Raw genomic sequence first — 13,063 nt, 5'->3', positions numbered from 1 at the left:
TGTGTGTGTGTGTGTGTGTGTGTGTGTGTGTGTGTGTGTGTGTGTGTGGTGTGAGGGAGTGTTCTAACTTCATTGATTTACATCACTTAGCATAACATTTTTGAGGTTCATCTGTGTTGTAGCCTGTATCTGTGCTTCACTCCTTTTTGTGGCTGAGTAATATTCCATTGCATGGATATACCACATTTTGTTTATCCATTCAAGGAGAGGATTTTTTAAAAGTCTGCTAATTGACTTTTTAAATTGTAGTAAAATAAACGTAACATCAAATTTACCATTGTGGCTATTTTAAAGTATACAGTTCAGTAGCATTAAGTGCATTCACATTGTTGAGCAACCATCACCACCAACCATCTCCATGGAAGGGAATATTTTTAATTTTCAGTTTTCTTAAGGCCTCCTCTAGAAAAACTGTTTCTCTACTCATGACACTTCTGACACCAAATGTGTAGAGTTTTTTCCCCAAAACCAACCAGTTTTCCAACTCTCCAGACATCAATTGGGTGTTCTGTAATTTAATTCAATTCTGACACCAACCACCTGGAGTTAGTGTCCAACTCCACAGGTTTAAGGGCTCAGTCTCACAAGATTTTCCTTACTTTAGATGCAATCAGTGGGTTCCCCTAGGTACCCACACTTCTGTCCAACATGACTGCAAAGACAGGTGTTCCCACAACCCCCCTCCTGGCAATTTTGATAGTTTGCTTCTGCTTATGTTTTCTGTTTTATTATAAAGGATACAAATGAACAACCAGATAAAGAGGTACATAGGGTAAGGTCTGTCCTTGTGGAGTTGGAATGCACCACCCTCCTGGCACTTGGATGCGTTCACCAACCCAGAAGTTCTCTGAACCTCATAGTTTCGGAAATTTTTTTTTTTTTTTTTTTTTTTTTGCGATACGCAGGCCTCTCACTGCTGCGGCCTCTCCCGTTGTGGAGCACAGGCTCCGGACGCGCAGGCCCAGTGGCCACGGCCCATGGGCCCAGCCGCTCCGCGGCATGTGGGATCCTCCCGGACCGGGGCACGAACCCGCGTCCCCCGCATCGGCAGGCAGACCCTCAACCACTGTGCCACCAGGGAAGCCCAGTTTAGGAATTTTAATGGCGGCTTCATCACATAGGCATGATCAATTATTAAGTTAATCTCCAACCCCATTCTTCTTTCCAGAGGATGGTGGGAGTGCAGCTAAAAGTTCTAAGCTTCTAATCAAGACTTGGTCTTTCTGGTGATCAGCCCCATCCTGAAGGCTTCCTGGAGCCCACCAAGAGTCATCTCATTAGAACAAAAGACATTCCTATCACCCAGGAATTTCCAAGGGGTTTAGGAATTCTGTGTAAGATGCTCCTATCACTTGCATCACTCAGGAAATTACAAGGGTTTTAGGAGCTCTGTGTGAGGAACTGGGAGCAGAGACCAAATATTTATTATGCCACACTTCCACTCACACATCAGATCACTCCTAGGTCAAGAAATCTGTCATGATGAGCTGTGACAAAGTAAAATGTGTGTGTGCGTGTGTGTGTTCTGCCATGCCTTGCGGCCTGTGGGATCTTAGTTGCCCGACCAGGGATCGAACCCAGGCCCCCAGCAGTGAAAGCGCTGAGTCCTAATCACTGGACCACCAAGGAATCCCTAAAATGTGGGTTACTTTGATTTTTCAGACAGTTTTACTCTCTCTGTTTAGGATCTCAGTTTCTATCCTATGGCTATCTCTTTTCAGTAAGGAGCCTTCTGAGAATTTTCACTTCCTTCTCCATGCCTTTGACCCATGCAGATGGAGGCTCTACTGGACCAAGCACCCGCCAGAAAAAACCCTAGTTCTGCCTTCTATTCTCTCCACAGGGACCACACATTCTGACCCATGGTCATTTCCCTTCCTCTCAAGACTGCATTTTACTGGTTCAGTCCTGGGTCTCTGAATCTTCTACCCAGGACCTTCTCCCTCCCACGTGGAGACGTCACCCCCTGCCGCCTTACCTCCACCTGCTCCCAGCCCTCCCCCCGCCCACCCCCACCTCCCAATGTGTATTTGCAGCAAGAGGAAGTGATGGTGGCTCCTTCTGGCAGAGGCACAGAGGGAAAGCTGCCCCCTCAGGAAGGAATGAGTGATAACTCTGCAGTTTTCATGTGGGTGTTTTTCTTTGGAGGGAGGAGGGAGGCAGCTGGAAAGAGAGACTGGAAGGAAGGGAAAGAGGGAGGGGCAGGATCCCAGGCTCCTTGCCAGCCTGGGCAGGAGGAGGGGGGCAAACAGCTTTGCTCCAAGCAACAGGAGCAGCAGCAGCAAAACAATTCCTGGAAATTTACTCTTTTTCCTTCCTCTCCCTCCCCCCCATTTTTCCCCCCCAAAATATAGACAAGATATTGTAATCACAATCAGAAAGGAAGGAAGGTACCAGGAAGGAGTTATTGGAAGACACAGATAAAGGCAGGCAGCTTCCCAGGGTTGGGAGGGCCAAGAGCTTGTGCCTGGACCCTGGAGGAAGGGGTGGGGTGGGCTGTTTCAGGAATTGCCCCACTTGTCCGGCTCGTGTGGCAAAGGACCCTACTTTGTGTGCGAGGGCAGGTGGACTGTGGACAGGTCAAGGCTGAGGAGTTTGCCAACCATTGTCCTTCCTTCCCCAGCCTGAGCTTCCAGAAGCTCACTGAGTGCAGAAGACAAGTCCAGCCTCGGAAGTTGCTCTGCCCTCCTGCCATGGCTTTGCCCCACACCAGGGACGCAGCCTTGTCTACCCAGGAACACCAGACCGGGAGCTCCCCAGGCTCCCCAAAGATGGATGTGGCCCAGTGACCCTATCCTTCCTCTGCTCGGCTCTCCCCTGCTCCCTCACTCATCCCGGAGACAGTAGAGAGGACACTAGCTTGGGGACCAGACCTGCCTTTGACACCTTGTCCCACCACTTGGTAGCTGTGTGACTTTGGGCAAGTCACTTTATCTTCCTGAGCCTCACTTTCTTTATATGTAAAATGAGGATAATGGTGCCTCCTTGCAGGATTACTGTGTGAGATACATGACATTGTATATGTAAAGTGCTTGGCATAAACATGCCCCGTGTTCTGCTTCTTGGAGATGAGGAGGGAGAAATCCCTTTTTTGTGGAATTGACCTTGAGATCTTCTCCCTAGTCCCACCGACACTAACGATTTTTTTTTCTCTCTGAACTGGATCAACACCAGCTTCCTCTTTTATTTAGTATCTGACATTGTGTTTCTTACACAGAAGGTCAAGAACCACAAATGCCACTATGAATCACCACAGAAGAGATGGAGTAACAGTGAGAGCTCACAGCTATCACAGTTACATTTGCCAGGCATGACTGCAATGTGCTTTCCAAGTATCACCTCATTTAATCCTGGCAACAACTCAATGAGGTGTGGCTTCTATTGTAGACAAGGAGACTGAGGCACAGAGAGATTCAACAACTCGCCTGAGTCTCTCTGCTAGTAGTTCAGTAAACTCTTACTGCAGGGATTCTTGACCTGGATGCTGGCACCTAATGGCTTTAAGTGGTCTGTGAACTCACCGAAAATTAGATACAAAATCCTGCCTGTTGTGTTGTCATTTTTATGGGGCTTCGAGCCTTCCTTGGGTGCTCAAAGGGGTCCATGATGGGGCTTCCCTGGTGGCGCAGTGGTTAAGAATCCACCTGCCAATGCAGGGGACACGGGTTCGATCCCTGGCCTGGGAAGATCCCACATGCCACGGAGCAACTAAGCCCGTGCACCACAACTACTGAGTCTGCGCTCTAGAGCCCATGCTCGGCAACAAGAAAAGCCATGACAATGAGAAGCCTGAGCACAGCAACGAAGAGTAGCCCCCGCTCGCCTCAACTAGAGAAAGCCCATGCGCAGCAACGAAGACCCAACACAGCCAAAAATAAAAACAAATAAATAAATGTATTAAAAAGAAAAGGGGTCCATGATATCCAAAAGGTTAAAAATGACCACCCTAGTAGAAGAGCTTCTCATGGATAGGGGCTAGGATGAGAAAATGGGGTAGGACCAACACTTCCATGAAGCGGACTGAGCCCTGGGAGTTCTGGGATATTTCTTGGTTGGGGGAGAAGCCCCCTTTATGGAGGCTGAGAGATGTGTGGGATGATCTAGGGAAGCGCTTGAGAAAGGGAAGATGAGTTGCCTTTTCTCCCAGCCCTTATCCTTCCACAAGATGAAGGACAACTGTTTCCTCTCATGGTTTCCCTCTTGGGAAAGTGTGTGTGGGGATGTGCACATTAGTCTGAGGAAGAGGAAGCTTGGAGAGACTGAGAGAGACTGGAAGGGCCCTGGGTACCATTACCCCAGGGAAAATCGGCCCCACCCAGCAGCCTCCTGGAAGGCCTCAGTATTCCGCCCCACCCCTTCACTTTTCCATACCTCCCCTTTCTTCTGTTCCTCACTCAGATTCCCCCACCTCCTGACCCGAAGCACCTTCCCTGGGTCTCCGTAGATGTGCTAACATTCCCTTTCTGATTGCAGATTTATTGTTTCTACTGACTCATCTTGAGCACCTAATGTGTGCTGCACAGAAATTCCCCTTGAATTTTCCGGTGCTTCCTGAGGGCCCAACTTCCTAAAGTTTCACTATTTTGATGACAACATATGGATTCTTAGACTCCTGGAGAGCTGGAGCTGAGAGGACTCACTGAAGTCATCTGGATTCCCCTCCCCCATTATAAAGATGCGGGAGACGGAAGCTTCAGGGAATTTCATCTTGTCAGACAAGGTAAGAAATGCAGGGGAGGGACTTCCCTGGTGGCGCAGTGGTTAAGAATCTGCTTGCCAATGCGGGGGACACGGGTTCGAGCCCTGGCCCGGGAATATCCCACATGCTGTTGGAGCAGCTAAGTCCGTGCGCCACAACTGCTGGGCAACCCCCTCGCCACAACTAGAGAAAGCCCGCACACAGCAACGAAGACCCAATGCAGCCAAAAATAAATAAATAAAAATAAATTTATTAAAAAAAAAAAAAAGGGCTTCCCTGGTGGCGCAGCGGTTCAGAGTCCGCCTGCCGATGCAGGGGACACGGGTTCGTGCCCCGGTCCGGGAAGATCCCACATGCCGCGGCTGGGCCCGTGAGCCATGGCCGCTGAGCCTGCGCGTCCGGAGCCTGTGCTCCGCAACGGGAGAGGCCACAGCAGTGAGAGGCCCGCGTACCGCAAAAAAAAAAAAAGAAATGCAGGGGAAAACGATGTTGCGGTGATCATTCATTCATCTCTGTCAGATGCTAGGCACTGCCAGGTCCTGGAAATACAAGAAGATGAGACTCAGCCCTTGCCCTCGGGGGAATCTGAGGCAGCAATTCTCTAGAATTCAGCACACACAGCACAGTCCGTGTGGCTTCATTAACATGAAACCATTGCTTCAGGCTTAACCTGGAACTTCTGGATTTCACTAAATTCAGAAGTCACTAAAGAGGGTGAACAGGAAAATCTTGAGGACTCCGTGCCAGAGAGCCTGGAGGCAGGTTGGCCAGCCAACATCGTGCCGTTTCTCTTCCCCCAGACAATGACTATTGAGCCATTTTGTATCCCCGTGGGGAAAGGTATTCAAGAGGGTTGGGCCCACCTCCGGGAGTCCCCTCCAGAGAGTCAGGGAAGATTGGACTGATTAGGACTCTGGTTTCTGCTAGCACCTCCTGAAGGACACAAACCACTGCTGCTTCCTGTAGCTCCCTTCAGGAGCCGGTCGCATTGGAGGGAGAACCGCAGTGACAAAGGTGTCCTCCTCCTCAAAGTCCCTCGGAGCCTCAGCATGCCTCAACCCCATCCCAGTTTTTTTCTCCTGGGGGGCGAGGCAGGTCCAGTTGGTGACCTGAGCAGGGACTGGAGCCCAGTCCATCAGAGGCCACAAGGGTGCCAGTGGGTAGGCACCCCACTCATCATAATTCTACCCCCTTTAACAAATGGTATTCACCACCACACCATGAAAGCCCCTGCATGCACAGCTGTTCTGGGGTCCAGCCTCTGGTCCTTTCCTTAGTCTCCTGAGGGGGCAGCTCCCTCCTCCTCTCCATCATCACCCTGATACAAACCGAACTAACACCTTTCCAATTATTGGGCTTTACAGCCCACGCTGCCTAGGGGGAGGTTCGCACAGCCCATCCCATGATCCCCGTTCAAGTCAGTCTTTTCTCAGTGTCTGAATGGTCTGGATTCGGGGTGTGGTGCCGGGCAGGGCAGGGCCTCACTCAGCACAGGAGGGGCAGAGGGCAATGGAGCCAGGCACCCAGGGCTGTGGGCAGGGCATCTTCACAGAGTGAAAGGGGAACAACTGTTAGACCAGCTTTGTGTGAGTCCTTCCAACAACTGGCCCGGCATCTGGGAGACGTCTCACCATTGCGTGTGTCGCCCCCATTCCCTTCTTGTCCCCCCTCCTTGCCTCTGAGATCAGACACCCCCGCTGTTCTCCTGAACACCTTTCTGGCCCAGGGAACCTCTTCACCAGGAGAGACCTTATTCTCGTTTGCCTTCCCCTTCTAATCCTAGAGAGGCTGAGAGGGACTTAGTCTTTCAGGAGTGAATTCTGGGAGCTGAGCCAGAGGAGGAGACCAGGCTCAGAGGCTAAGCCAGCTGCCCAAGGTCACACAGCTGGTTGGCAGCAGAGCTGGGTTTTGAAGCCACTTGTGTCTTGATTCCATGTTTATTCCCTATGTAAGAATCTCCAGTAGGTCAGGAAGATCCGGGTCCCACACTTGAGCAGAAAAAGTAAAGAAATCAGCCCTTAACCATGAGACCTGAGATATAAGTGTTCCAATGTGTGTGCGGGGGGGTGGTGGGGGAGAGGAGAGGTGGGCAGGAGGAAACAGGGAGGAGTGGGGAACCAGGAAAAGGTGGCTGGGAAAAGTATTCTCATCCTCAAGGCGTTGTTTTGGAAATGCAATGATGTCTATTAGAAATGAATTAAGTGTACTAAAAATAAACATGCAAATTGAGGCCAGAATCAATAATAGTCACTAAAGAGGGTGAACAGGAAAATCCTAAGGACTCCATGCCAGAGAGCCTGGAGGCTGGTTGGCCAACCAACATTGTGTACGTTCTTAAGTCCTCCTGTCTCAACACTAGCCAGACTCGAGTTTCACCCCAGCCTGCCTGTGTCTGTCCCCTGCAAAGCCATGTGGCTGTACCTGGCGGTCCTCGTGGGCCTGTACTACCTCCTGCGCTGGTACCAGGAGAGGCAGGTGGTGAGCCTCCTCCAGGACAAGTTCGTCTTCATCACGGGCTGTGACTCGGGCTTCGGGAACCTGCTGGCCAGGCAGCTGGACCTGCGAGGCTTGAGGGTCCTGGATGCATGTCTGATGGTGCAGGGGGTGGAGCAGCTGAAGGGCCAGACGTCAGACAGGCTGGAGACAGTGATCCTGGACGTCACCAAGACTGAGAGCATCTCTGCAGCCACCAAGTGGGTAAGGGAACATGCGAGGGACAGAGGTACCACCCATATTTCTCAAGTCTGATTCCTCTCTGTGGAGACCCCATGACAGCTGCCTGGGAAGATTCCCAAGGTGTTTTCCAGGACTTGAAGTCCTCCCTGTGTTCTTCTCTTCACCCAGCTTACCAGGAAAGCCTCTTCCATCCCACACCCACCTCTCAACCTTGAGGCTCTGCAGCCTGGGGGAGAGTTTTCCCTGGTGAGAATGTGTCCTTGCAGACTTCCTGTCTGGTGTCCCCTCCACTGTCAGTAGGAGGTCTGGGTTTCTTGATGCTGAGTGACCAGGGGGATCAGGGTGCAGATTCTGGAGGACGGGTGGAGATGGGCACTCTGGCTGGAAGGCTGCATGGGGGGCTGCGGGGCGGCGCTGGAGCTGAGCTGAGTTCTCAGCACTTGATCATGTTCTTGCTGGTGACCCCTAGTCACCCGACTTGTGTTTAAACGTCACGCATTTTTCAGATGTCGACACTGAGTTGTCAGGACTTGTCTAAGGAAGGTCAGAAAACTACCGTGGGGTCACCTTCTCTTTTCTTTTTGTTTTTTTGTTTTTGTTTACTACAGTTCTTTTTTTTTTTATTGGTGAGGGAAAGAACATTAATTTCTTTTATCTTAGTATAAATATAAAACATGATCATTGTGGAAACGGAAAAGTACAGGGATGAAAACCAAACACCCAAAATCTCACCACCCAGAGATAAGTACTGATAATATTTTGACATACATGGTATTATATTTTGCATATAGTGGTATCTTGATATTTATTAAAAGAAGTTAATAAATTTTACAATATAATAGAAAAATTTCAAAGACATAATTTTTAATAATGGAATATTGTATCCTTTAGAATAACATTACTTACTAAGGCAGTACATCATGATATAATATGTAATGGTTTCCTAGATTTTATTCATTGTGTTGAACGTAAATGACGTCTTGATAAAATTTATTTACCAAATTTTCTAGTCTATAACCATGCATATTTTTGTTTGTTTGTTTGGTTTTTTGGTTTGTTTGTTTTTGCCTTAAGAAAATTCTTTTTACAATTTTTAAAGGTTACCTTCCATTTACAGTTATTACAAAATATTGGCTACATATCTCATGTTGTACAATAATATAACCCTGTATGTTGATTGGGTCTTTGGTGTCAAATATGGTGGGAGAATATACATTCCTACAAGGGCAGACTTGGTACAGAGCAGGGGAGGGACTAACTCTGTGTATTAATAATTCCAACACCCTGCACCCAACTCCCCTGACCCTGCTTTTCTGCTCTGAGTTCTGTTAGTTGGTTAAGTCTTTAAATTCTTGGTACACGTCTCTGAGTCTTGCGGAGAGGTTTCCAGGAAGCTGGGTGACCTGTGAATAGAGGGGCTTAGGGCCAGAGTGGCCTCCTTGGGTGGGAGGAGAGGGTGGGTTTTTCTGGGACAAAGTGTAAATTCTGATTTGGGGGAGGGTGGTTAATAGTGGCAGCCCTGCCTTCCCCTGAAAGCCTACCCCATGGAATTCCCCAGATTCCTGCTGGAACATTGCTCAGTATTGATGCGGGTATTTCAAAGCCAGGCCCTAGAGGTCAATACCAGGCCTGTCAACACATTCTCCCAAACCTGGGATTTCAGGTCTGTTCTACCCAGCCAATCTCCACCCAGATATTACTCATCTTTTTGTTTTTGTCTTTTATCCATTGTCTTTTAATCCTCTCTTCCCCTCCCTTCCTCATGGTCTATCTGTGTGTCTCTCTTTCTTTCATACTAGCTGTTGGGCACTCAGTCCTGCAGCTGTCATAAAATCTGAAAATGTAGGTGAATATTGATAACGTCTGGAAGGACAACATGGACTGTGAAAACACAAAACTTCACCCTCCGAGTTCCAGACTATGGACCCACTAGATTTCTTCAGCCTCAGTCCCTGCCTTCATCCAATCTGGGGTGCTTGCCCCTTGTCACCAGGCAGTGGGCTGGGCGTGAAGACTGAGTCAGGAGGGTGGCGCACCTTCTGTCCTCCAACCGCTCACAGGGTCTGGTCTCCCCAAACCCGCAGGCAGCATGTTGGTCTCTGTTCCAGCCGTTCCCCCTGCAGCCTCTCTCCTAAAGTCCTCACTGGGTGGAAGGTGACTTGGAACCACAGCTGGGTCCTCACTTATGGGCCCAGCACAGTGTTGCCCTCTCGCCCTCACAGTTCCCAGGAGTCTGGGGCCTGGTGAATAAAGCCGACATCTCCATGCCCACCGCACCCAATGAGTGGCTGACCAAACAGAACTTCGTGAAGATACTGGACGTGAACCTGTTGGGGGTGATCGAGGTGACCCTGAGTCTGCTGCCCCTAGTGCGGAAGGCGAGGGGCCGTGACGTCAATATCTCCAGTGTTGGGCCGGGTGTCTCTCTTTGGTGGGAGCTTCTCCATGTCCAAGTACAGTGCTGAGGCCTTCTCAGACCCCCTCAGTTATTGGCCTGGGATGGATGCACTTCCTCTGTCCTCCTGCTTCTGTGCTCTGGGGAAGCCTTTTACAGGGGTTTCCTATTACCAGAGAATTAGAGGCCCTTCCTTCCAGGTCCCTCTCTCCTGCTCTGTGTAGGTCTTTCACTGGGAAGCACCCTTTTATCTTTTGGGTGTCCAGGTGGGTGCGAGGCCTAAGGAGTTTGATTCAACATATTCCTGCCTTGCGTGAGGGTCCACAGTCACCAAGTGTCGGAGGCAGAATTGGACCTGATATTATTTGTCTGTGCAGCCCTTGCATGTGCTCAGCTGCTGCGGTATTTAGGTTCTGGGATCTCTGTGGGGAGTGTACCCCATGAAGCCATTAATCCAGGGAGCCACTTAATCATATCTGTGGGAGAGACTCCACGGGCTGCAGGGAGAGGGTGCTTTTAATTGTGTGGAGCTGTGTCCACAGGCAAGGTGATGTTCCTTAGAGGAACGATGTCCAGGGGGCTACCCGGGTGGAAGAGGGGAGAGAAGGGACTGAGGAGTATGGGAAAGGTAAATTGTGCCTAGTTTGGTGTTTGATTAGAGGTGAGGGGAAGAAGAGGAGATAGCATTTAAGTGGTACCTTGCCTCATAATTGGTAGGATTTAATGCTAAGAATTATAAGTTTGTAAAATGTTTGGAAATATATTCAAATTTTACACAGAAGTAATACCATCATCATAATATTTCTTTTCCTGGATAATATACTTTACAACTTTCCAGAGGTTTCCAGTTATCAACACAGTTTAATTTGGTGACTTTGTTTTTTGGTGCATTTTTGTGTTTTGTTTTGCAAGACCTCTGAAGTCCTTGCCCCTCTCCCTGTCTCCCTTGCAGGAGAGAGCTTTCTACTTTGGGGTGAAAATAATTATGATCAAGCCTGGTCAAGATCGCTATGTCCAGTCCTGAGGTGCTTTCTTGAAGTTTCCCTGCTGCATAGGATCGGGCCATCCCGTAGGTCAAGGTACTCTATGGGGAGACATTCCTGGCCTTAGATGAGTGAGCTGTGGACCTTGGGGAGTGAAGCAAACTCTTGTCTGGAAGCCTGGGTCCATCATTAGCACCTCTTCCAGTCTCAGTTCCATCCTCGGGGCTCTGACTCACCCACACAATGGGAACAAGAGCTCCATCCCCACGGTCTTGTGTGGTCAACTTGTAACATAAGGAAAGTATCCAGGCTTGGTAGACCTGGGGACCAGTGTCTCATCGGAACCCCGTGTTATCTGGAGAGAAAACTGAAGCCCAAAATGGAAGATACCCGTACTCACGGCAAGTTGATTTTCAGATGCGTCTATTTCTAGTGTTTGTAGAGACCTTCAGTTTCTGCGGTGCGCACACTCTCAGGTACAGAGCAAGAGGGGCTTTAGTCTGGAGTGTGACCCTGGGGTAAGAGGTGGCACACACTGCTTGAATGATTTGTAACATGATCTGGCAGGACCAAGAATTTTTTAGAAACTTCTTCCTGAAGTTGATCTACAAGTGGGAGGGCTGGGAAGTGAGGATATATTTGTATGGCGTCTCCTTCTGGATAGTCATGAAGTCAATTGAAATACTGAAGCCAAGATGATCTGAGAACATCTCCTCATGTGGGACTGCATGGATCATGTCCTGACGCCTGCCACCCCCAGATCCAATACTCACCTGGCTATGCTGGCATGGACATCTCTCTCCCCATGAGCTACTTGCCCACCTTCCTGATTGACTCCATGATCTACTGGAGATCCCCAAGGCCTGCTAAGGCCCTGAAACCATCAACTTGAAAAAAAAAACCCACAATGTAAGAGCTGCGAGTTGAGTTGATTTAGTGTCTTCCTGAGTTCTATGGCCCAGGGTAGAGTCTCTCAGATACCTCTGAGGACCTGCCCCGAAGAGGCAGAAGGAGAAACCAGCAACTATGTGATTTTGGTTGAGGGGTTGTGCAATCAGGCATACATCTAGGTAGAAGGTTACTCCTAGTCGCAAGGAACAGATAACTCAGTTAATGATTTTAGTGCTTTCTGAAGTACGGAAAGATGCAAGATTCCAGGGTAAAAAAGAATTTCTCCAGAAATATTTCTATGTAAGGGCCTGTTTGCTATTTTCCCAGAGCAGAGTTCCTCATCCTGATCTTTGTTCTGAATTCCTTTCAAGGTATATTGTAGGTCAGCAATGTAGTGACTAATGACTTAATCCTTGTAGAACTGGATGATGAGTGACGTGCCTTGTTTTTTATAACCAAAGACTGGGGTGCATGGTAGGGGGGAGTTGGGGACTCTGTGGGGAGGGGATGCATCAGAGGGAGGGAAATAAAGTGGAGAGAGGGGTTCTCATGTCACCAGGGACATCCATTCCACCTCAGTCCCCACCTTCTCCTCAGGCTTCTCTTGGGACATTACTTAGGATTCTGGGGATATTAGGAAGAAAGGAACAAGTTTTGTGGTTGAGGAACAGGGGTCAATAGCTCACGTCTGTGTCCTGTTCCTTGAGTGGCCTCTCAGTGCCTCATGTTCCACATGCAGCTGTGAAAAATCCACACCTTTGGGGAGGGTGTGAGCAGCTGGCAGGGTCTCGGCCCCCCACCCTCTGCCCCTGTCCACCTCTTCTGGGTGTGCCTTGGCCCTGGCCAGTCTCCCCCTCCCATGGGATAAAAGTGGTCTGGGGGAGGTAAAGGTCCCTCCCCTCCAAAGACACCTGTAGACAGGGGTGTGTGTGGAGGGTGACCACCAGCCTGAAACAGCAGCCTAGGTGCCAACTCAGCAGACCTTGGCTGGAAAGGGCTGTCCTCAACAGGGGTCCTGACAGAGGACACAGAAACCAATTTTTGTTTTGTCTTGAAACCATGCATTTCCATTGATTATATTTTCCTGAAAATAAAAGTTGAAAAGTTTACGCAGGCCCAGTGATTGGGACCGATGCCTTGGGCAGCAGTGGGTGTATGCCTACGAGAGGAAGAGTCAGGTGACCTCACAGAGGAGAAGGGGTGAGTGGGGTGACCTGAGGAGGGATTTGAAGAGGGAAGTGAGGTCATCCCTTCATCCACAGAAGTGAGGGGCTAATGTGTCTTTCTGGGGCTTATCAAGTGACCTGGGTTCCCAGGGTTAGACACAGGATGGACAAACAAGGAGAGGTGTCTAAGGGACAGGCAGGGCCCAGACCCTTCCCTGGGGACATCTAGTCTCTCTCTCACCAGAAACCTCTC

At 49.5% G+C, this 13,063-nt stretch overlaps 1 pseudogene; it reads left to right on the top strand.

Annotated features, from left to right (window-relative positions):
- Nucleotides 1-6,825: 6,825 nt before the first annotated feature.
- Nucleotides 6,826-8,370, top strand: LOC113620618 (17-beta-hydroxysteroid dehydrogenase type 6 pseudogene; annotated as a pseudogene).
- The last annotated feature ends 4,693 nt before the right edge of the window (nucleotides 8,371-13,063 follow it).

The sequence above is a fragment of the Aethalodelphis obliquidens genome, unplaced genomic scaffold (genome assembly GCF_003676395.1).
Source record: "Aethalodelphis obliquidens isolate GAN/ISIS:26980383/991018 unplaced genomic scaffold, ASM367639v1 scaffold8, whole genome shotgun sequence".
Lineage (NCBI taxonomy): Eukaryota > Metazoa > Chordata > Mammalia > Artiodactyla > Delphinidae > Aethalodelphis > Aethalodelphis obliquidens.
Note: the sequence above shows the minus strand (reverse complement) of the source record. Positions and strands in the feature narration are given on the sequence as shown.